Source organism: Dermacentor andersoni, chromosome 9 (genome assembly GCF_023375885.2).
Source record: "Dermacentor andersoni chromosome 9, qqDerAnde1_hic_scaffold, whole genome shotgun sequence".
Taxonomy (NCBI): Eukaryota; Metazoa; Arthropoda; class Arachnida; order Ixodida; family Ixodidae; genus Dermacentor; species Dermacentor andersoni.
This window is the reverse complement of record NC_092822.1, coordinates 31765163-31786387: the sequence shown is the minus strand read 5'-3', so window position 1 is coordinate 31786387 and position 21225 is coordinate 31765163. Positions and strand designations below refer to the sequence as shown.

The following is a 21225-nucleotide window of genomic DNA, read 5'->3' as shown; positions in this document are numbered from 1 at the left end:
TTTGCTCGAGGCATTGCTGATCGAAAGCTGCCTGCTCCTAAGGAGTACGTATGACGCGGGGCGTACCCGTTTCGGAGCCAGAGAGAAACTGCTGCGCGTGCGCTCGGCTGCGACGGAGAGCAACGACGTCACTACTGCCTAATAGTACAAGGCCTTTCCACTCCGCTCCATGACGTCATGTTACCTGGCCCGTCTGCCATGGAATCTAACGGGGATGCTCCCGAGTAGGCAGCAGTGAATTTGACATCACGATTTTTATCGCGCCACTTTTGTCAATGGAAATTTTGAGTCAGGTAGCGTGACGTCAGGGATTGGAGTAACCAGGCCTTGTGCTATATGGGTGGTGTTTGCTAATCGCGCGCCTCTCTTTTTTTTCTTCGCGCATGCGCATGGGATTTCGCTGGAGGAGTTTTCGGTGTACAGGCGACCGACAGACGGATGGACCAATTGGCTAGCCATATACAGCTTCGCTGTACAAGGGAGGGGGGTGTGCGCAGAAGGGGAGGGGCAAGCTGTAGCTGAGGAGTGTGGACTTTAGAGGAGGTGACTATGGTTTCTTCGTTATGGTTCGTGCGAGAGACTAGCGCAATATTGTTGTCCATCAACTCATGGAGACATAGTTGTCGCTGTTGTTGTTGTTGCTGGTGTTATCGGTGTCTGTCGCGGTTGTTGTAATTGGCGCTGTTGTCGTTTTCCTTTATCAAGGGATGAGATGGCGGCAAAATAGGCCACCGACGGGCCGGCTATCAAAATACCAAAACAAAACTCCTGCAACTAAGGAATGTAACATGAAAAGCAAAACAAACAAAATCATAAATAGAGAAACAAAAAGAGAAAAGGAAAAAATATGCAGATTCAATGCAAATATCGTGAAGTGGTTATTAAAATGCTGTAAGTTTGCCCTTTCATACCCACGTATTTGGCCTAAAGAAAAACTGGCGCGTACCAGTGCTGCGCAATGTAGCACATGCGGGGATAGTCTAAAAAAAAGAAAGAAAGAAAGAAAGAAAGGAAGAAAGAAAGAAGGAAGAAAGCTGGCATTCGCAAGATGAAAGTATACCTGCGATTGCGGCCCAGTGGTTACAGCTTCGGCTGCTGCACTGGGGGACCGAATTTCGATCCCACCGACGTGCACGTAACGCATCCTCTTGAAGACAAGGCCTTCCTTGGCGTCTTCCAGCGGGTTTGGAGTACGTGCGATTCTCGCCGAGTAGCTAGAGGTTCCAAAATGCGGGTCTCAACAAAACGAGAACTAGGCCCTTTCAACATGAGGGTAGAGTGTCAACAGAAAACTCGGAGTAAGTCTCTGGAACTGCCGACAGTAAACTCAACGGCATTTTCTTGCATGGCGATCAGTGGAGCTTAGACCCACGGAGCGTTTTCTAACGGCAGAGAGTAAAGGGAAGCTTAAGAGATGTACTTTAAGGCATTCATGGGGTGTGGTCATGCCAGTTGTCGCTCGCTGCCTCCATACACGCGTTATTGTGTGCCACTAAAAATGTTTTTGCTCTATGTGTTTTTTAAAAGCGCCTTATAATTTTTAAAGGCTTATGTGAACTCGACAAGACCCTCAACTGGCAACACGTAGATGGAGCCGTAACACTGACGTAGGAGTTTATAGACTTGAAACACTGTCACGAATATGCCGCTTGAGTTGCTTTTTCTTTTTTAAGTGTTTATTGGCATATATTGTAGTGTGTACATTGTTTCGTTGTTCTCCAGCGACCGTTCTTTTACTGGACTACCTCTGTTATCAAGTTATGGCTCGGCTAAAGGCGCACCTGCGGTATCCGTAATTTTTTAAAAGCTTTCGCTGATTCGATAGCTAAGGAGTACAGCCTAAATAGACGGCGCGCTCATCGCGAGTAGTGTTCAGCATTCTCGAATGTACACGAGTTCCAGCAATTACTGTAGTACGGTGATACGTAGTTTGAAAAAGATGTAGATACTCCCACGCTCTCAGCCCTAACTTGTCCGTAGCACTACCGGCCCACTCACTCAGTATTTAGGTGATTGGGAGTATGAATGAATGAATGAATGAATGAATGAATTACAGGACTTGCTCAGACCAATATATTAACTTCGCAAGAACCATGTTGGAAGTCCTTCAAGCGGAAAGATGCGACATTCAGCTTGAAAGTGATTTTTTAACGTATATAATTACACCGTCGTTGTAAAAGAAGGATAAACGACACTATGCCATCAGCACACCGTCAGATGAGTGTAAGACTATGTCCTATAATGTGAGAGTACATCTTATAAAGGCAAAAATTAACGCTGTCGTCAACATGCTTAAGACGCACATTATCATTTTTCGTGCCGTAGTGCACGAATGGTGCATCGGACTGGTTCCCGCCGGGCTCCAGTTGGGTTTTTCAGCGATGCGGAGGCTTCTCGAGATTGCAGCCAGACATTGGTAGCACTAGCCGAGCGTTCGGCGGCTCCCAGAACAATCTGAAGAGCCACGTGATCGGTGTGTTCTGCCGGATCTCGGTCTCAATTCGAAGGTGAGAGCGCCTCCGAGTGCTCTGAATGAACCATGCGAATGCATCTTTAGCTTTCCATATAGACCAGCCGGATATAAACCGCGACTGCGAGAGTGCACTAGAGCGCTCGAAAGCAACCTATCGAAATATGTCATAGGACAGACACGAACGCGCGTCCACCCGGGTCCACTTTGACTCACGCCACAAATGGACACGGTCGTCATTTTGCCAACCCTCCCCCCCATATATATATATATATATATATATATATATATATATATATATATATATATATATATATATATATATATATATATATATATATATGCGATGGGGGCGAAATGCGAGAACACCCGTGTACTTAGATTTAGGTGCCCGTTAAAGAACCCCAGGTGGTTTAAATTTCCGCAGTCCTCCACTATGACGTGCCTCATAATCGGAAAGTGGTTTTGGCACGTTATACCCCATAATTAAATTTTTTTTTAAATATACGCACATACATACAGGTGCCCCAGAAGATAAACGGAGCGTGCGAGTGGTGGCCAATGAACCACATATTTGTGTACTAGCGGCAGCAGTGCGTAAATGGCATGCGCGAACGCGATTTGCGGTGACCATGCGATATGTTTTGGCCGCTACCTCATCAACGGCTGCGGCGAAGGTGCGTTTCTTCCAACCGTCGACGTTAGGGGAGGCTGCTGAGTCTGCCACAACTATTTATCATTAGCGAGCAGCTCTCGCCAGAACCGTTTGCTTGACAAACGCACGGCGCCTGTCACTGTGCGCTATTTGTTTCCTTGGAAACGCGGCTATTACTGTGGTGGGTATGCCGCTGTTCCCGTCAACGGTACGAAAATAAATGGTTTCTGCAAGCGCATAGAGGGTCCCCTAGCGTCGACCGCAGCAACTAGCGCTCCTTCGCCCGATTCGTTAATCAGGTGGGATTTAAAAGCATATCGAAAGGTACAGCAGATTTTTTTTTTTTTGCGCATGCCACGTGGCTCGTGATACTGCTGCTAGCGCCGGGAGATGCAGATCGGCCAGCGCTCGGGCGTTCCGTTTACTTTCTGGGGTACCTGTACATACATGCATGCATGCATGCATGCATACATACATACATACATACATACATACATACATACATACATACATACATACATACATACATACATACACACGCACATACATACATACATACATACATACATACATACATACATACATACATACATACATACATACACGCACACAAATGAAGAAGTTCTTAGGATTCGGTGTTGAATAAATTGACAGAAGTGCAGGCGCACGTCGAAAAGCAAGAATCAACATTTAAATTTGACGTTTCGGCCGGGGTCTGGCGCTCATTTCGTCCGGACCACGGCCGAAATGTCAAATTTTCTGGTTGTTCTTGCTTGTCCACGTACGCCTGCACTTCCTGCAATATATATATATATATATATATATATATATATATATATATATATATATATACGACACGAGAGCGTCCTGCTTGCTTAAGCACGGAGTTTCTGACTTTCTTTACATATTAATGACTTGGACAAATAAACGTGGTCGGTACAGGAAGACAATGCGACTGAATATTTTAGTAGACAAAATTCAGTCGAGAAGCAGTGTGAGTGGCACATAGAAAAGTACTAAAAAAAAAGAAAAGATCACTTACGTTTCGCATTGAATGCAACATTTTGAGAAAGCAAATAGGAAGTCATTTTTTAAAAATAAATATTCAGATAATACATGAACAGTTTTTCAACCGTCTTGCAAGGCAGGCAGCACAGCTCGCTGGGGTCGAGTGAATATATTTGGAAAACCGTTCTGGATCGTCGGAATTTTAAAACGGCTGTTGATAAAATGGAATCTCCAAACTCTTTTTTTCACCAGCGAGCATGGTAAGAACTCGATGAATGCTTAACTCGGCTTCGTGCTTTGTGTTGAAGTACTTTCCCCGTAAGCATACCACGCGGAGAAACAGAGAGAAGGGAATTGTAATAGACGTTTCACTGATAGAAATGTTGGAGAGGCATACCGTAATATCTTATCTTTAGCCAGTCCCTTCGCACTCAGGCACAACGAGACAAGGGGAGAGAGCCGCCGGATAACAGCGTCAGAGGTGATATGGCGAACCATTACCTTTCACTGGACACCTACTCGATCTCCAAGGACGATTGCCAATAATGATTGCCACTAACAATACCCGGAACCGGTTGCCTGTACTGCTGAACCACAGAGTTTCCTTAAAAAAACATTACCAGAGGGAATCCAAGCGCTGTCATTGTTCAGTTACCAAGGGAGTGACGCTTAATTCTCGTATTTGTCTAATCTTGGTGCTTGTGGCTTTAAGCGTCATTGTCATGTTCTTGACTACGCTTCATCTTTCTAAATTTCTAAGCGACGATACTTTTGTGAACGCGGAAAATCAATCAGCACCCACTCGCAGGCGCAATCATTGCGAGTTGTTTTGTTAGGACGCGATATTTGGTTGAATATGATAAATTTTCAAAGTCACAAAGCCGGCTGAAGTCACAAAGAGGGTGTTTAGACGCATGCGTCTGTGCTAACTATCATTCCCGCACTGGCTTAGCCATCATGCTTGGAAATCCCATAGACAATACAGCATCATAGGTACTTTCATAGCAATTTTTGTAAGAAACATTACGGGCCCAACCCTGCTGCATCGTCGTCTACGCTGCGCCGTTTTAATGCGATATAAAGGCCCGCTGCGCCAGAGATTATAAGCGGCCCGCTTGCGGTCTCGATAATTTGAGGGCAAGCTCATGCATAAATCATGCAGCTTTTCGTCGTGCGAAAAAAAAAAAGTGTCATAAACAAAAATGCATATAAAGAAAACATGCGTGCGAGTTTCAGAGTCCTCGGCGCATTTTGAACAGTCTGTAGGGGGATGTAAGCGACATGGTTCATCTGGCGCCTTGCAGAAATGCACTTTCCGCTTTTGGCGCCCTTCCCTTTGCGGCAAAAAGTCGCAACCGTACAAGCAGAAGCGAGCTGGGAGTGCCCATGCGAGCGAACGTAGCTTTTCTAACAGCCCGCTAAGGGCTTCTGCATTTTGTTTTCACATTTATCCTTTACCACAAAGTTGAGGCAGTGTATGGGGATACAGAAGTTAGAACAGTGTTTGGGGATAACATTGTGCTGTATATTTCATGCTGTGTATCCTTATGAATTGGTTTACTTAAAATGGGATACGGCCGCCTTTGAATAAATGGAGGAGCTAAATGTGAAGAAAGAAAGAGAGAGCGGCACGCAGGTGTGACGCTGCAACACGTAGTACCAGTACTTTTGATTCGACGTTTCCGAGAAGGAAATAGAATCATGAAGAAATACCAATAAACTGGGAATCTTCGAGCGCTTAATAATGACACCTCAGCTTTCCATATCGATATCTTTCTTCTGTCTTCCTCTTCTGCCCTTCTTTGACAGCCTTGATAACCTGATTCGTCTACATCTGCTAGCGCTTCTGAGCCTGGAATCGTATATGAATTGTTAAGCAGGGTAGCATCCTTCCAGTTGCCGTGGACTAGGATTATTTCGTTGAACATTCATGTTTTCATAGTTTGTATGTACTGCTAATGACTCGAGTACTCAAAGAGCAAATAGGACGCAACATTGTGCTTAAAACCGCCAAAGGAAAGTTTTGGCGGATCCCTCGCTGATGTGAAAATTGGGGTTTAAGTGACCTCTTCTCTGATTTTAGATTGTGTGGTACAGCGTGAGGCAGGGACAAGGGACGCAAGAAATACGAGGACAAGCGCTTGTCCTCGTCTTTCTTGCGTTTCTTGTCCCTGCCTCGAGCTGTACCACACAATCTAAAATGGAAAACCAACTAGCCCAAACCATCCCCCTTCTAAGTTTTCTTTGATGTTTGTGCAAATGTTATGCAAAGCGTTGTGTCAGCGACGGAAATGTTTGTACAGAATGATGCAAGCGGAACGTGAAATAACCAAAATGTAATGTTGTTTCCGACAGTGCAGCGTTTGTACTCAAACGTACACCGCGATTACGCAAATACAACGTAACGACAGAAAAGTTTAAAAGGCGGTACGGCCTCTATTTCAACGCGACACGAACGCACCTCGTACTTCCTTTACGACACGCATTGTCAGAAATGCCAGTATTCGCAATCCCAGACACGTGTTCTAATATCACCATTTCACACAATCCCACGGATGCATACCCATGGGCCCACATATCATTTCGGGGGCATTGCACAGCAAGGGCCAAATGCACAGTGTCACATGCCCGCTGGCACGTACTCACTTTCGCAAGTTGTCCTCCTCTGCTCGTCGGGACAGCAGCCACAAAGTGAGAGAGGAAGCGGCAGAGAAAGCCGCGCTTTAAGAGAGAGAGAGAGAGCGAGAGAGACAGAGAGAGAGAGAGAGAGAGAGGCGAAGGAAAGATAGGGAGGTTAACCAGAGATTATCTCCGGTTGGCTACCCTGTACTGGGGGAGGGGGCAAAGGGATGCGATAGGTGGTGGTGGTGGTGGTGGTGGTGAATTGTAGCAACAGGCGGGTTTAGCCTGGCGATCAAGGCCGGCAATTGCTCCGCCCGAGCGTCTCGCACAATACAGCTGAAGGGTTTCACCATATGTCCATCAAACCAATCTCTCTTAAAAATTCGGTAAGGAGACGTGAAGTTTCTTTGCGGGCTATAACTGATCCCTTGGGAAATATAAGGTGTTGCAGGCGTGCATGCGGAAGGTCCTTTTTTGCAGATTCTTCAGGAGAGCGTCCCTTTCATCTTGGAATTGCTGGCAGGACCACAAAAAGTGCTCAATGTCTCCTGTCTCGTTGCATGCCGTACAGTTCGGAGAATTGATCCGTCCCGTTTTAAATAACCAGGCCGGTGTATTAGCAGATCCTGTCCTTATTCGGTATAGAAGTGAGGCTTCCTGTCGGTGCAATCTCTTGGTTACGCAGGGCATATGCGGTGGAACCCAAAGCGACGCAAAGTGATTTCGAATGTCAGATTTTTGCACTTGATTACTCTTTGGAGCATTGATTTTGGGAGGATGATATAGCGCTGCGTATGCAAGTGCATCAGCTTGCATCAGAGAAAAGTTCAAGAGTTTCAGTTGAGACAGTGCGATACACACGATGCCGAAGGATTCACTGAGCGACAGCCATTTCTGCCTCTTTTACAGCGAAAGGCTGCTACGGGGGCCACGTCTCATGGTCGTTTCGATGTCCGCGGGTTCCTCGCTGGAATCCCGGAAATCAATTGCGAGAAAAAAATAACGAAGAAAAGACGAAACTCTCGCTGTGCCGCGAGGATTCCGACTTACGACCCACAGATTGGCAGTCCACGCTTCTATACCTCTCGGGCAAATTTGCCGATTGCTGCGGCAGTGGAGAACGCAATACTGATGCTTGAGAGTGTGATTGCGCCTGTTGAAGACCCTGTGTACTGGGCATGGCTGGCGTGGTTCTAGCACGTCACCACTCTAGAAGCGGAGGTGGTACTAAATTAGGTTTCCTCCTCCGTGTATTAGCAACGATTGAGCACGCCCGATACGTTTTCGCCAGCCTTTCTTTCTTTCTTTCTCTCTTCCAGCGCTCGGCTCCTCATGTTTATTGGACGGCGCTGACGACCTCCGGCAGTAGCTCGGCAGTAACGATTCCAGCACTACGAAAACATAACCGCCTGTTTTAGTAGAGGGCAGTGGCTAAGTCCAGATAGGTAAGAGGAGGAAGAAAAGTCTAGTGTTTTCACTTCGCTACCACGAGGTGCAACTTCCACAAACGGATACGACTCACACATTACCAAGTTTAAAGGAGATTACTCACTTGCAAATGCGAATGTTCACTCCAAGAACCGTGCACGGAACATTGTAAGGGTTATTGCGCATTATATAAGGTGTCCCACATAACACTAGTCAAACATTAAAAATTTGCAAATGCCACGTTGCTGGACAGAACAAAGGCAATGTTGTTTGCCGTCGCTTGGAGATACTCAGATTATGTTTTTTTTTTGTATTCCACCTAACTAGATAATTAGTCTTAACTAATTAATCAACTTCGCAAATACTATATTTAGACTAAAAGTATCAATGAGAGAACTGTAGAGCGACATGAAAAACTCCAGATGCAGCTTTCTGTTGCTCAACACGGGCTACATAAAAGTTTTTCCGAGCGTGAATGAAGCCCGCAATGGCACGCAAAATTGCCGCGCGACTGGCTGCTCGAGATACTTTGCGTATATTCGCGGGCTTCTTTGACGCTCGGAAACACTGGCAGCCCGATTCACAATGATGTTTATTCGTAAACGCATTTCGCTATTGTCTGGTCGCTTTTAGGAAATCGATGTCCAGCATAACGGACAGCCGTCATCTTTTATACATGCAGTTTGGGCGCGCGGGCTTGTTTGTGAATGCGGGTGCGGCTCTCATCTTTTTTTTTTGGTGCTGAAAGACGAGAAAGGGGTGCGACCACTTAGAGGTAGCCGCACGGTAACTCATTACCATATAAAGCAGTTTTTTTTTCTCGTTTCCGCGTCATCACAGCTAAGCACAGAAACGCGCAACGAAGAGGGGCCTAAATGTCAAACGCAGTCGCATTTACGCATCCACGCACAAGTCTCCCCGTTCGACCCGACAACCAGTAGCGCGAAAAGCCAGACTCGTACCGGTTGATGTCCTTTTGTTCCACAATATGTTTTCGTCGCATAAAATGGGTGGTCGATTAGCGCGGTCTTAATTTTAAGCTGGAGGGCATTACTTCACAAGGAGAGAGAGAGAGAGAGAGAGAGAGAGAGAGAGGGAGGTTAACCAGAGTTAAAACCTCCGGTTTGCTACCTTGCACTAGGGGAAGGGAAAGGGGGAGTAAAGACGGAAAGAAGAGCGTGACAAAAATAAAAGCGTGAAAAAAGATGAGAAGGGACGGAATGGGATCATTATAGTCTTCCACAAAAACGTCCATTACAGTCTGTAGAGCTTTCAAGTACATTTTGTTTACGACAACACACTTCCCGTGGAGATACAACCAAGTAATAAGCGCAATTTTACTCAAAGGTTGCCTGAAAGAAACACGGCTTTCTCGCACAGCATTATAGGAAGCTGGTAGGTTTGCCCCGTTGCGGCACTTCTGCGTCACATTACGCTCGCACCTGTCGTGAGTCGCGAACTGGCTGCGGTTGGCTTCTTGACGGCTCGATAGCCCGAACGACAAGTCGATAAGACGGAAGTCGATGGCGCGCGCTGATGAACGCCATCACGCAACGAGAACGTTAAGAGCCAAAGGGGAGGAAAGCGGCTAAGTTACAACGCACGCCATCTTTTCATGCTAGCGCCACCTGCAGGAGGCAGCAACACTTTCTGGATCGTTATAGGGACCCAGGAAGTCGTACTTCTTAACTTCGACGGCGACGGACTTGCGATGTATGTGCGGCCGCTTGCATTGATTGCGCATGTCAGACCGACCGATATAGCGGTCTGCGAATGCGCAGGAAAATTGACATTCGCGCCGCTGTTCTGTTCTGTTATAAATCGGGCGTTGTGAAGGAATTAAGGTAGAAAGCAGCTCAGCTGGTGCATTTCTCGTTGTGCTACTGTTCATATTGCTTAATATTACCAATAAGAATGTGATCATCAGGTAAATCATAGTAAATAAACGGATGCTACGACGTAGAGATCAGTAAGTATGCTATAACGTCTGCTCACGCGGCTACCCTAAAGCAAAGTACGTTTTGCACTCTTTAACACTTGGTGCAGGAGTTCGACATTTACTCATATGGGGTCGTTTCAATAAACAATTCGGTATGGTTGTCCCGACCCACCGTGGTGCCGTAGTCGCTGCGGGGGGTCGCTGGTAAACCAGAGGGCGCGGGATCGGGTCGCGGCAACGGTGGACGCATTTGGAAATGGGGCGAAATGTAAAAACGCCCGTGCACCGTGCCTTGGGCGCACGTTGAAGAACCCCAGGTGGTCAAAACTAATTCGGAGTACCCCACTACGGCGAGCCGCGATATTATATCGTGATGTTGGTCCACAAAACCGCCGGGTTCAACATGGTTGTCCTAATATGGCAACTATTACATTTCGCATGTTTGTTCACAGCTGAAGCACAAAAAATGCGGTGTCTGCTCCTGGGATAGTTTGCTGGTTGAAGAGTACTCCTCGCGCTTACTGTAACGCTAAAGCTACATTTAGCGTTCCTGAAAAAAAAAAAAAAAAGCGTAATTGCGAAACACTGACGTTTCAAGATACTGTGGGCGTCTTTTTTTTTTTTTTACAGCGTGCCCAAGCACACACACCGCACACAGAAGCACACACCGAATAACAATAACAAAAAAAAAAAAACACTGGCACAGCTACGGGTAATCAAACTTCTTGGCAAATCTCGATTCTTGCTCCGCCATCTCGACGCAAGTGATCACGTGTTGGGCCACCGATGAGCAAATGTATGGGCTTCAGGGAGCGTTCGCGTGCCGAGGCCGGCTGCGTCATGTAATGCTCCCTCCTCTCTTTTTCCTTCTTCCGTGCCCAACGACGGTCATCAGACGTCGTCTGAGAAGAACGGGCAGTAAACAGCAAGCTAAATTTATGCACTCCTTTCTTTGGACGCTGACAAGAGCCGGCGGTTTTTCTGCGCTTTTCCATTTCTTGCACCATTAATGTGTGACGCCTGCTACGCCACTGACGCGCTCCCAATTATGCCAGCGCTCCGAGACGTCTTAAGCGCAACGCTAATGCCTGCTATCGCGTTTAAGCAGGCTGTCTATCTGGGCTTGCTATCGCTTTCAATACTTCGCGTCTGGACGAACCTCATTGGAAAAAAATAAGAAAATAAATAAACATTCGTTGTTTTCTACAGTATTCAAATTCGATAATAGTTGAGTGCGCTTATACTACGTTACTGCTGTGTGAACGGATAGTATGAATAATTTGCCTTACAATTCAACTCACGGGCGTTTGCTCCTTGCCATGTTACGGGACCCTCACATGTGATCCCAATTTCTTGCCTGTCTTCTGTACATTTCTTCTCGCTAAATTTGCAATGGCGATTTGTACTCGAGCCGAGCGTTCGGCAAGTAGCCAGTAGACGTTGCCTTTTGACTTATATATGCATATCAGAAAACGAAATTGTCACAGCAGAACGAACTGTAAGCGTCAAGCTAAATCGATCCACTGCTTCTGTTGGACACTGACGCATTCGGGCGGTTTCATTGCGAGAGCAATTAAACGGGCATTCCAGGCGCATTTCCGTCGTCGTCGTCGTCAGAATCACCGTGATATTCCAATTCGCTCGCTGCTGCTGCCACCCTTCCTCACGCCAGCGTTTTAACAGCGAGCGTCCGCGATCATCAAGCGAGAAGCGTTCATGTTTTTCTGCGCTCGCGTGCCACCGTGCTTGTTAATTTAGTCAGTAAGCGAACTTTTACAAGCTCGTAAGGCCGACCAAAACTAATATCCTTACTTAGTATAGGCGTCTAATAATCTGTTATCGCAATCGATGCTTCGCCTTTCGGGCGAAGCTACGACTTCTTTTTTTCCGTCGGTCTCATCTTGTGCGCTAGTGAGGTTCGGCGCCGGTAATGTCGTTGATGGCGTTTGCTCATCGGGCCAGGGTTGTGAGACGCCTCTGCCATAGGGCTGCTGCGGCTGCGCAGAAGCGATTATCTTATCTACTGCGTCGCACCATGTAGCCTCCTCGTATTGTTGGTATAACGCCGAATGAGGAGCTCGAAGCTAAACGCCAAATCTTCCTGTCGCTTTCGACGCTTCATCCTCGGGTGAGACTGCCAATCTTTTATTGAACGTAAGATAGCGGCCTGTTTTGCAATTGGTGCTCTTGATTGACCGAATGGCGATCCGTTGACCTCCTAATCAGATAAGGTTGTCAAAATTTGGAAAATACTAAATTGCGGACACCAGAAGCATCGGAGAAGTAGAGTAAAAAAAAAGAGAAAAAAAATTAACACGTTGAATTTTTTACGGTTGAAACAACGTACCTCTTCCTAGTAGCTGAAAGCGAAGCAGCTGGTCGTGCTGCCTAACATCAGATATTGTCAAAAAGAAACAACTAGAAATTCCCACAAAATGGTGGCAGCCACAGGCTATACAAAGACTTCCACAGAGAATAGCGCAAGCTCTTTTTTCCTTTTTTTTGGCGAGCTACTTCCGGCAGCACGAGAGCCATGAGACGGCCCTCATCAATCATCTCTGGGTTAGAGGAGCCGCTAACGTTAGCTTCTTCGGTGAGTGGTGAGGAAATATAAAGAAGAGAAAAAAAAAACACAAATCAAAGGCATTTGTTGATAATGCCTGTTATCTTGCCGCATAGGCTTGTTCTGAGAAGCGATAGTGGGTGGCTTTACCTTTGTAATATTGAAATAGTTATAACGCGTGTCTCACTTGCTTTCATAAAAGCAAAAACAATTGCAAAGTGCGTATTTTCGGCGTGGCATCGCAGTGCGTCATATAAAGTATTCTATGTTGAGGCTGTGCCGCGAAGCGAATAAGCAGTATTTTCACTGGAAATTGGTTCCACAGAGCGACTGAACGAAGCTTAAGTTCTCTTTGTCGGTAGCCCAGTTGGCTACTGCCTTGAGCTGTTTAGCTCGAGGTCGCGGGTGCGATGCCAGACGTGGTGGCCGCATTCCATAAGGGGCGCAATGCAGAAACGCTCGTGTCACGTCTATTGAGTGCACGTTAAATATCTCAGGTGGTCGAAAATAGTCCGTAGCCCCTCTCCCCCTCCGTACCTCCCAACTACGGCGTGCCTCATACTGAGATTGCGGCTTTGTCGCATAAAACACCAGAATTAAGAAAAAAAAATATTGTATCACGTATGCGTTTGGCATTCATAAAGCAAATTTATCGCAAGAGACGAAGTTCTTCTTTTCATTCGATATTTGCGTGCACCCCGTCTAGCTGTACCATGCTCTCCTTCTTAACTCTTCAGTGTATTATGATCGATGAACATTCCTTAGTGTAAATGGGGCACACTATAGAACACTGTCATACAAAGAAACGTTCACTTTTAGAAATTCGCGGGTATTCGCTAGACCAAGCAACTCATCCATCAAATGCAGCGAAGCTGCAATAAACATTTCTGGCACTTTCTGGAAGCCGTCTCGGTCTGTCTTTGCCGCCGCGTGAAATCTGTACCAGACCTTGCAAACCGGTGCAATTCCTTCCGTTTACACCCGAGCCTTTTCCAAATTGTACGCTATATTCGATCGCAGTGCTTCTGTACTTAAGCCCCTTCGACTTCGTAAAGTAGCGACACTCTCCTCCTCCGCCTTCACTCCTCCTCGTTTCTCCTCTCTTTCACGCTCCCTGCTCGACCGTGGCGCCGCCTACGCCGCTCGAGCGTAGCAACGGAGCCAACATGCGCTCCTCGCCACTCCGTATACGCTTCTCGAGCGAAAATGGCGCTGAAGCAGGGCGCGAGGGCCCACGTGATGCCATTTGGCCAATACCGACGCGGCGTCGGCCTCGGCCAGAGCGCGGCGAGGAGGAGGCGACATTCTTCAAAGCGTGGCGCTACTTTACGCGGTTTAAGGGGTTTTAGTTCTGCCACGTTTCCTCCGATGTGCCGGTGATGTGGCCGCTTCGGGACGCTGGTGTCGGTTGCGCTGCTGACTGTTCTGATATTTGAATGAATGAGGTGTTATTATTAATAGACAAGATATAGTACAAGGCAGTATTATATAGGAGGAGGTCCCGAGGTCAAAGACTGTAATGGGACCTCCTGTACAGCGTATAAGTAAGAATATAAACAACAACAGTTGCAACAAATAGCGTAAAACATTCAAAAGATAACAAACTTAGTATTGCTTTAGGTTTGGTAGTACTAAACAAATCAGCAGCAGACATGCTAGCAAAGAAAGTATAATAATTATTACATTAGACTAATTACAGAACTATAACATCATTACAGAACTACAACATCTAGAAATCACCAGAATCAAATCAAAACATCAGAAATATAACATCGAGGAGCTATGCCCACCACGCCGGGCTGCTAGAAGTAAATAAACCAAAATAGCGAAACCAGGCGTTCAGCTGCAGCACTGTAGATTGAATCTTACTGCCTAACCCTGATTTCTTATATTTACTTTTTTTCGTTCTCTCTCTTTGCAGGTGAGTACAACGGATACCTTCCCGTTGGGGGAGCAACTTCAGCACAAGATTCGGGCTGGTATGCGACGAAATGTTATATACTCCTGCATTCCTTTTTTCATTTCCCTTCTGAAAGTGGAATGCAATCTGCGCAAATATTCAACGTCTGCATAGAAAAGAGCTTGAACCCGCTCCGAGGGTTTGAAACGAGAGTTTCTGAGGCGAACTTGTGGTTCACCGAAAAAAAAAAAAAAAAAACGTGCGAAACTGAAAACGTGTTTCGCAAACCGACATGCACGAGAGCTGAAACTTGCAGCGAAAGTTTCATTACGGTATTCTATGCACATAATATAAATAATAATAGCATTACTATTGCAATAATATGGCGCTAGAAATGGAAGCAGGACCAGAACTTGGCAACGTTCCATTTCATTGTCTATTGTTATCACCATCGCGATGCAAAACTACTGTTCCCAGCAATAGCGGGAGAACGAGACAGGTGGCGGGCAGAGATAATGACATTCGCAAAAACGATTTATTCCGCACTGATAGATTTCCGCGCTCGTGGTGGCAGTTTGCCGTACTTGCATCGTATGCATATCCTGCGCTTGCGCCTTAGTAGCGCTGGGAGGGTTAGCGGTAGTCAGCCTGGCTCGAATTTACCCGTAATTGTAGATGACGCAGCACAATATAGACGTTGAGACGAAGCACCGAAAACGCCCTGGATGTGTGTTCCAAGTGGCTTGAACGATGTGGTGTTGCAAGATCGGGCAGAGCTTCCAATCTTGAATGTAAGAATTATTCGCGTTCATTTTTTCTTTACCTACAATGTAGGTACAAACTACAATAACTAACATGACTTCCATAATATGAATAACATTTCTTCAAACTTATCCGAACAGAACAACCTTTCTCAGAGTGTAGCCGCTGTCACGTGTCCATCACTCTTTTGGGGGGAGTAACCCGATATCTATCTGGCATTCTATTAACCTTCACTGCGTGCGTATGTGCTCTTATGACTCTCCAAAGGATGTTGAGTGTAATTAACTGACAGAAAGAAGTGCCTCTCATTACGCTTTGAGCGAGATATTTAAGCTTATAAATACATCGCTCAGGCCTTCATGTCAGAGGTTAACTGTAATTGTTGACGAGGCACTAAGCGCCTGTTCGTTTTGGCTATAAACCATAGCGTATCTTTCTTCATTCGAGAGCCTATGATGAACTCGTCAGGATGCGAAAAGAGATTTTTTACACGGTCCAAAATTTTGTTGCAGTCGGCCCTAAAGGCCTCGACCCATTTGTCCAACGTGTCCAAGCGCGACCCCATCGAGACAAAGAGCGCACGGGCTTTAGTTCAAGATTTCAACTTCTTTCAAGTCGTGGCAGCGGTTTTGATGGTTTGTGGGCAGCATCGTCGGCACGCGACATACGCACCACGTTTGTCTGTCTGTAGAGCATAAACCTGGTAAAAGGGCTCTTTAATGTGTTTCACAATACAGAGTTCGATGTGTTGTTGGTCTTCGTTGTATCACCGCGTTTCGAGGATGAAGCGCGCCGTAAACGCTATACGGGAAGTGTGCCGCAACACAGGGAACCAGTTACACTCGCCTTGTTTTGTGCAATCGACGGGAAATGTGGTCGGGGTAATCGATCCGGCGTTGCACGGTTTGATCCGTATTCGTTCCACGGCAAATGAATCCGTGTTCTTTTTTTTTTCAGTGAATGCAAGCGTTCGTCGTACTTATGCTTTCTTTTTAAATAAGAGACCGTGGTGCCACTTGTACGTATAATTAGGCAGTCGGCCGAGAATAAAGATAAAAGAGGGTATCGCGAGCTTCGGGAACCGCTGACGTGGAAATCCTTCCCGTTATTTAAATTGCGTCACCTTGAGAAATTCGCGCACTTGTGCGAGATGAGGTTAAGATTATTGTGACCGAGGCAACAGGAGGTAAAGGCAAGCTTCACGAATAGAGTAGGCAACCTGAAACATCGAGTAAAATTTTAACACACACACACACACACACACACACACACACACACACACGTGCGCACACGCACACGCACACACACGCACACACACACACACACACACACACACACACACACACACACACACACACACACACACACACACACACACACACATTCATTTTGGTAATCTTGCTTGCGTTCTACCTCATTTGGCAGCTGTTCGTTTAATGCCAACTTTGATTGGACACAACAGCAATACAGCTAGCTTTATTATAAACAATAAATAAGCACTTATTAAATACACCTTGTTGACGAGATGATAACGAAAGTGTTGCAAAATAGCAGAATATTTATTCGAAAAATATTCCTGAATAAACATCAGAAGCTTCCTTTGTGTTACGGCAGGGGTTCTAAGCACGGTGTCTAATTTTGGCTCGAAGAGCGTCTGTACACATTTCGCCTCGAAAATGTTTTCTAATTAAAGAAACCTATGGCCATAAAATGTTTTCTTACAGAGGATGAGATGGCTGCAAGGACAACGCTCGATAGGAAAACTGAATCCTCTAAAGGTGCGACATGTATGCCTATAAGCAGTTGCATCTTTTTACCGCCAAGATATCAACATACTGACGCGCGAACATCGTTTGTCTTCTTTTTTTTCCGGTGACCGCTTTTATAAAAGCTAACAACTGTTACGAAGTTAACGCTAGCCGCAAGGCGCAACTTCACGTATCGGAGCTTCATTGAATATTGTCGCCGATTACGATAGCGAAAGCAGCTTTACCTAATCAGATTACGCACGAGACACGAATAGTGTTGTGCATTCCGGAAAGCACGCGAGCATCACTGATTACCCTGGAATGTTCGATCAATCATGTACAGATAGCCGACGCACTTGACCCACACACTATAAAAGAATGTGCACACCTAAAAGCGAATAAGGGTGTAAATAAGTCTATAACTCACACTCTGATACCTTTTCTAGCCAGAAAGGGAGTTTTTTTGCCAGAAAGGGTGTTTTTGTCGAAAAGGATGCCTTCTGTCGAAAGGGTGTTTTTGTCTAAAGTTTCTTTTTGTCTAAAAAGGTGTAACGGTGGGAGTTATAGATTGAGTTACACCCTTATTCGCATTTTAACTGCGTAAATTGTTTTTCTGCGTAGATCAGTTTTCGGTGACCCGACGATTTTGCTCGACGCTATCGTTGTGCTTCGAGTGTTAGTTGCTTTGCTGAGCGCAAGTCTGCCCACTAAAGAGTTAGATTCGTCACTCACAGTTGGGCACTGGCATGGTCCTTTGTCATCACTATTATTGTGACAGCATGCGCCACGTGCTTCCACCACTACTGTGACAGATTGAAAGCAGTGGATTGGAGACAAAAAAAGTCTGAGTGCTTACTGGTGTAAGCTTCACAACAGTGGCGGACATGAGAATTTGTGCCATAAATCGCCGATACGCATTAATAATGTACAAAATGGTATAAATATCTCAAGAAATAACAAAATCGGGGGCCACACTGAGCTTGCTCCATTAAGTATGTTTCAAAATTGTGTACAGATGTAGCCGAAAAGGCCAACATTCTAAAAACGGGAACAATGATTCATAGCAGCACACACTTTTAGCTCATATTTCTCAAAAGAGGCGCTTAAAGGCCAGAATACATGGAGCGAACTTTCACGACGAAGTTCGGGCGGCAGAAAATCTGCCGCGGCACGACGCCGTATGTTCGTCGGGCTGCGCTACATGGAGCGAAGGCAGGCCGGCCGCCGCCGGCGAGTCGCTGCGTTGTTATCAGTGTGGCTAGACGAGGCAAATGCGCTGCCGTGAAACACATGGCAAAAAAAAAAAAAGAAACTTGAACGACAATTATTATCGCTTTTGAATTACGGAACAGTAAAAACGCGTAATATTTTGTTTAGAAATGATTTCTAGTCTTTTTTATGTGTTTGAGACATTCATGTGCCGATATAGTTTAAAGAAAGCGGCGATGCTATGCGTTGTGGCAACACTGGGTGGATAAACAACTTTCGGTCCTTCGACTCCGCGGTTCTGTTCTGTGGCTCAACGCGCGCGCGGCCGAAGCAAGCAGACCCGAAAGTAGCGCACGTGAGCTTGTCTAACCATGGCTGTTATTAACTTGGTAAATTCCAGCCGCGCCGCTTTGGATGCCATGAATACGAAAAGCGGGAGACCGGCGTGAACGATAGAGCGGGATCGGGATACACGGACAAGCGGGGAAGCGTAGCCGGAAGTTGGGGCGGATAGTGAGACCTGATTGGCTCGCTTTGGGGCGCCGCTCGTTTGCCGCTTTCGGTATCGTCGCCGCCCGACGAACTTTTCTGTGCCAGCTGGATCGGCGGCGAACGACGTTTTCTCCGCCGCCGCGCGTCGCGCGTACGCCGCCGGGCGTCGAACGCCGACTATTCGTCGCATATTCGCTCCATGTATTCTGGCCTTAACACAAGGTTTATATCAAATGCTCGTGCTTTGAATACTGGTTGACTCGAATTATTCGATGAATTTTTGTTATGCGCGATATTCTCGATTATCGCGCTAGTTATGATGTCCGTCGTCATTAATCTCGGTCAATAAAAAAGATCGTTTTGCCTCGTAATTTATATATTCAATATTAAGAGTATTTCTGTTGAAACGTATAATTAAAACGGAAAGCACGATGAAACAAAAGGGCTTTTGTCCTTTGAAGCACCATTGTGCAAATTTTGGTGATTCGGTAGCGTTCGCGAAACTTGCCAGAAAAACTTGTGTATGCAGGCTTTTCCGCATGCATGTCATATCCCACGATTAAACTTTAGCAGAGGGTCAACAATAATTCGAAGCCCATGACCACCGCGCTCTTCATAGTCGCTGCATTCTCTCTAATGTTCAATCACATAATTATATATATATATATATATATATATATATATATATATATATATATATATATATATATATATAATTATATATTATATAATATATATATAATATAATAACCGAGCTCATTAAGCTCGAATCCTTGTAATCGCACCGAGATCGTTAGACAGCAATTAGGTCAAAATAGCGATTTTCTCGACGAAAGAAAACGCGTCGATCTGCGGAGGACCTCGTGAGCCTTATAGAGCGTGAAAAAGACAAGGACGAAAGCACAAGCGCACGTGCAAACAGAAACACCAGGAACCATTTGTTGAATGTGTGGGAGCAGTTGCTTACAACCTTCCTTTAAAATGTGGGAAGAATTAACTGGGGCACAGCAGAAGGTGCCTCAACGCGCGTTTAAAGGAACACCTGTATAATGTTGCAGAAAAGCGGGGTGGGTTCCTTGACGCTCACTGCAGGCATTGCAAGTGCGCTGTTGCCGGGGTGGATGATGGTGACCACTCGACGTATGCTCCAGCATACAGAGAGTGCTCCATTGTGGGAAGAGCCCGATGAAGGTTAACTCGCGAAATTATAAAAGCAGAAATGATTGATAGGCTTGAGGATAACTGTGTGTCAAAACCATCAATTGCCCTTTCCCGCGAAGAGTTAGCTTACCTGCGCAATGGTGCGTAAAGAATTTTTGCAAACAGCGCGTGTTTGATGATGTACGCGAAAAAGTTGTATACATGTATGGGTCCCTTGCTCGAAATAATGATTGTTGCAAGTTAGCGCCTGTGTGCGTCACGTCTTCCTTTCGTCCTTGTCTTTTTCGCGCGCTGTAAGCCTCACTATGTCTTACCAACAAGCCCAAATCACTGCATTACCGCGGAGGACGTCATGGTGGCTTATAATGCGTACGACTATACGGGGCGCTGCTGGCGCCTAACATATGCGAATCGTAAGCGAGGCTTGGTAAGACTTACACAAGTGACGCCAGAACTGACGAAACAGAAAAAAGAGCAAAAGAAGCATTAGAGTGAGGGATAAAAGAAACTACGAAAGCATGACTACTAAAGAGGACAGGAAAAAAACAATGATCAATCGGGATATTTCCTTATTGAGATAGCAATTATATGGACACTACAGGCGCACTTCTGCAGTCGCCGTCGCCGTGATGTTCTGTATAAGGTCCACGGGCAATAACACCGTCGTCGCGCGTCGTGTGCTATATGTGAGAGTGAAAGCTTGCGAGCGTGCGCCGACGATGGTGGCTCCATTTCGCGCGCGCACAATGGAGGAAAACGTGGGGGAAGCCCGCCGTCTTCCGTCGCGTGCAAGACAGCGGGGGAAGCGGAGGAAGGAGGGAGAGCGTTCAACTCCGGCGGCGGCTCATTATGGCGCGGCCGCGGGCGCCCTTATCTTGAAAGCGATCCGCGACGAGGCCAGAGTGCGCCGAGTGCTGATAGCTTCGTGTGCGCTGCGTTTTCGGCGCTCTGTTCCCATTGAAGCGAGAAGCGACGCGAAGGTGAATTCGCTCGCTGCTGCTGCCGCATTTCCTCACTCCAGCGTTTCGACAGCGAGTTTCCGCGGTCATCGACTGAGGTGCGTTCACGTTTGCTTGTGCGCAAGTGACACCATGCTTGCTAATTTAGTGAGTAAGCGAATGTTTACAAGTACATACGGCGGATAAAACTAATATCGTTGCTGCGTATAGCTGTCTACTAATTTGCTATCGCAATCGATGCTTTGCCTTTCAGTCGAAACTGTGACGTGATGAAATGAAAATAAAATAATGATAGTCACCCCAAAATAC

At 46.1% G+C, this 21225-nt stretch overlaps 1 protein-coding gene and 1 long non-coding RNA gene across 7 annotated transcripts in view; one reads left to right on the top strand and one right to left on the bottom strand.

Moving 5' to 3' along the window:
• Positions 1 to 21225, top strand: part of mfr (ferlin family C2 domain-containing myoferlin misfire) — a 375605-nt gene that overhangs the window by 104442 nt on the left and 249938 nt on the right. The window lies entirely within an intron of this gene.
• LOC129383816 (uncharacterized) overlaps positions 1 to 21225 on the bottom strand; it is a 139147-nt gene that overhangs the window by 110469 nt on the left and 7453 nt on the right. For 2 of the 6 annotated variants that reach the window (XR_011890285.1, XR_011890286.1), the window contains exon 3: positions 1061 to 1214. The exons of 3 other annotated variants lie outside the window; for them this stretch is intronic. This is a non-coding gene — a long non-coding RNA (uncharacterized lncRNA). Of the gene's footprint in view, positions 1 to 1002; positions 1215 to 21225 lie in introns of those variants that run through there. One more of the 6 variants, XR_011890284.1, reaches the window with a different exon arrangement.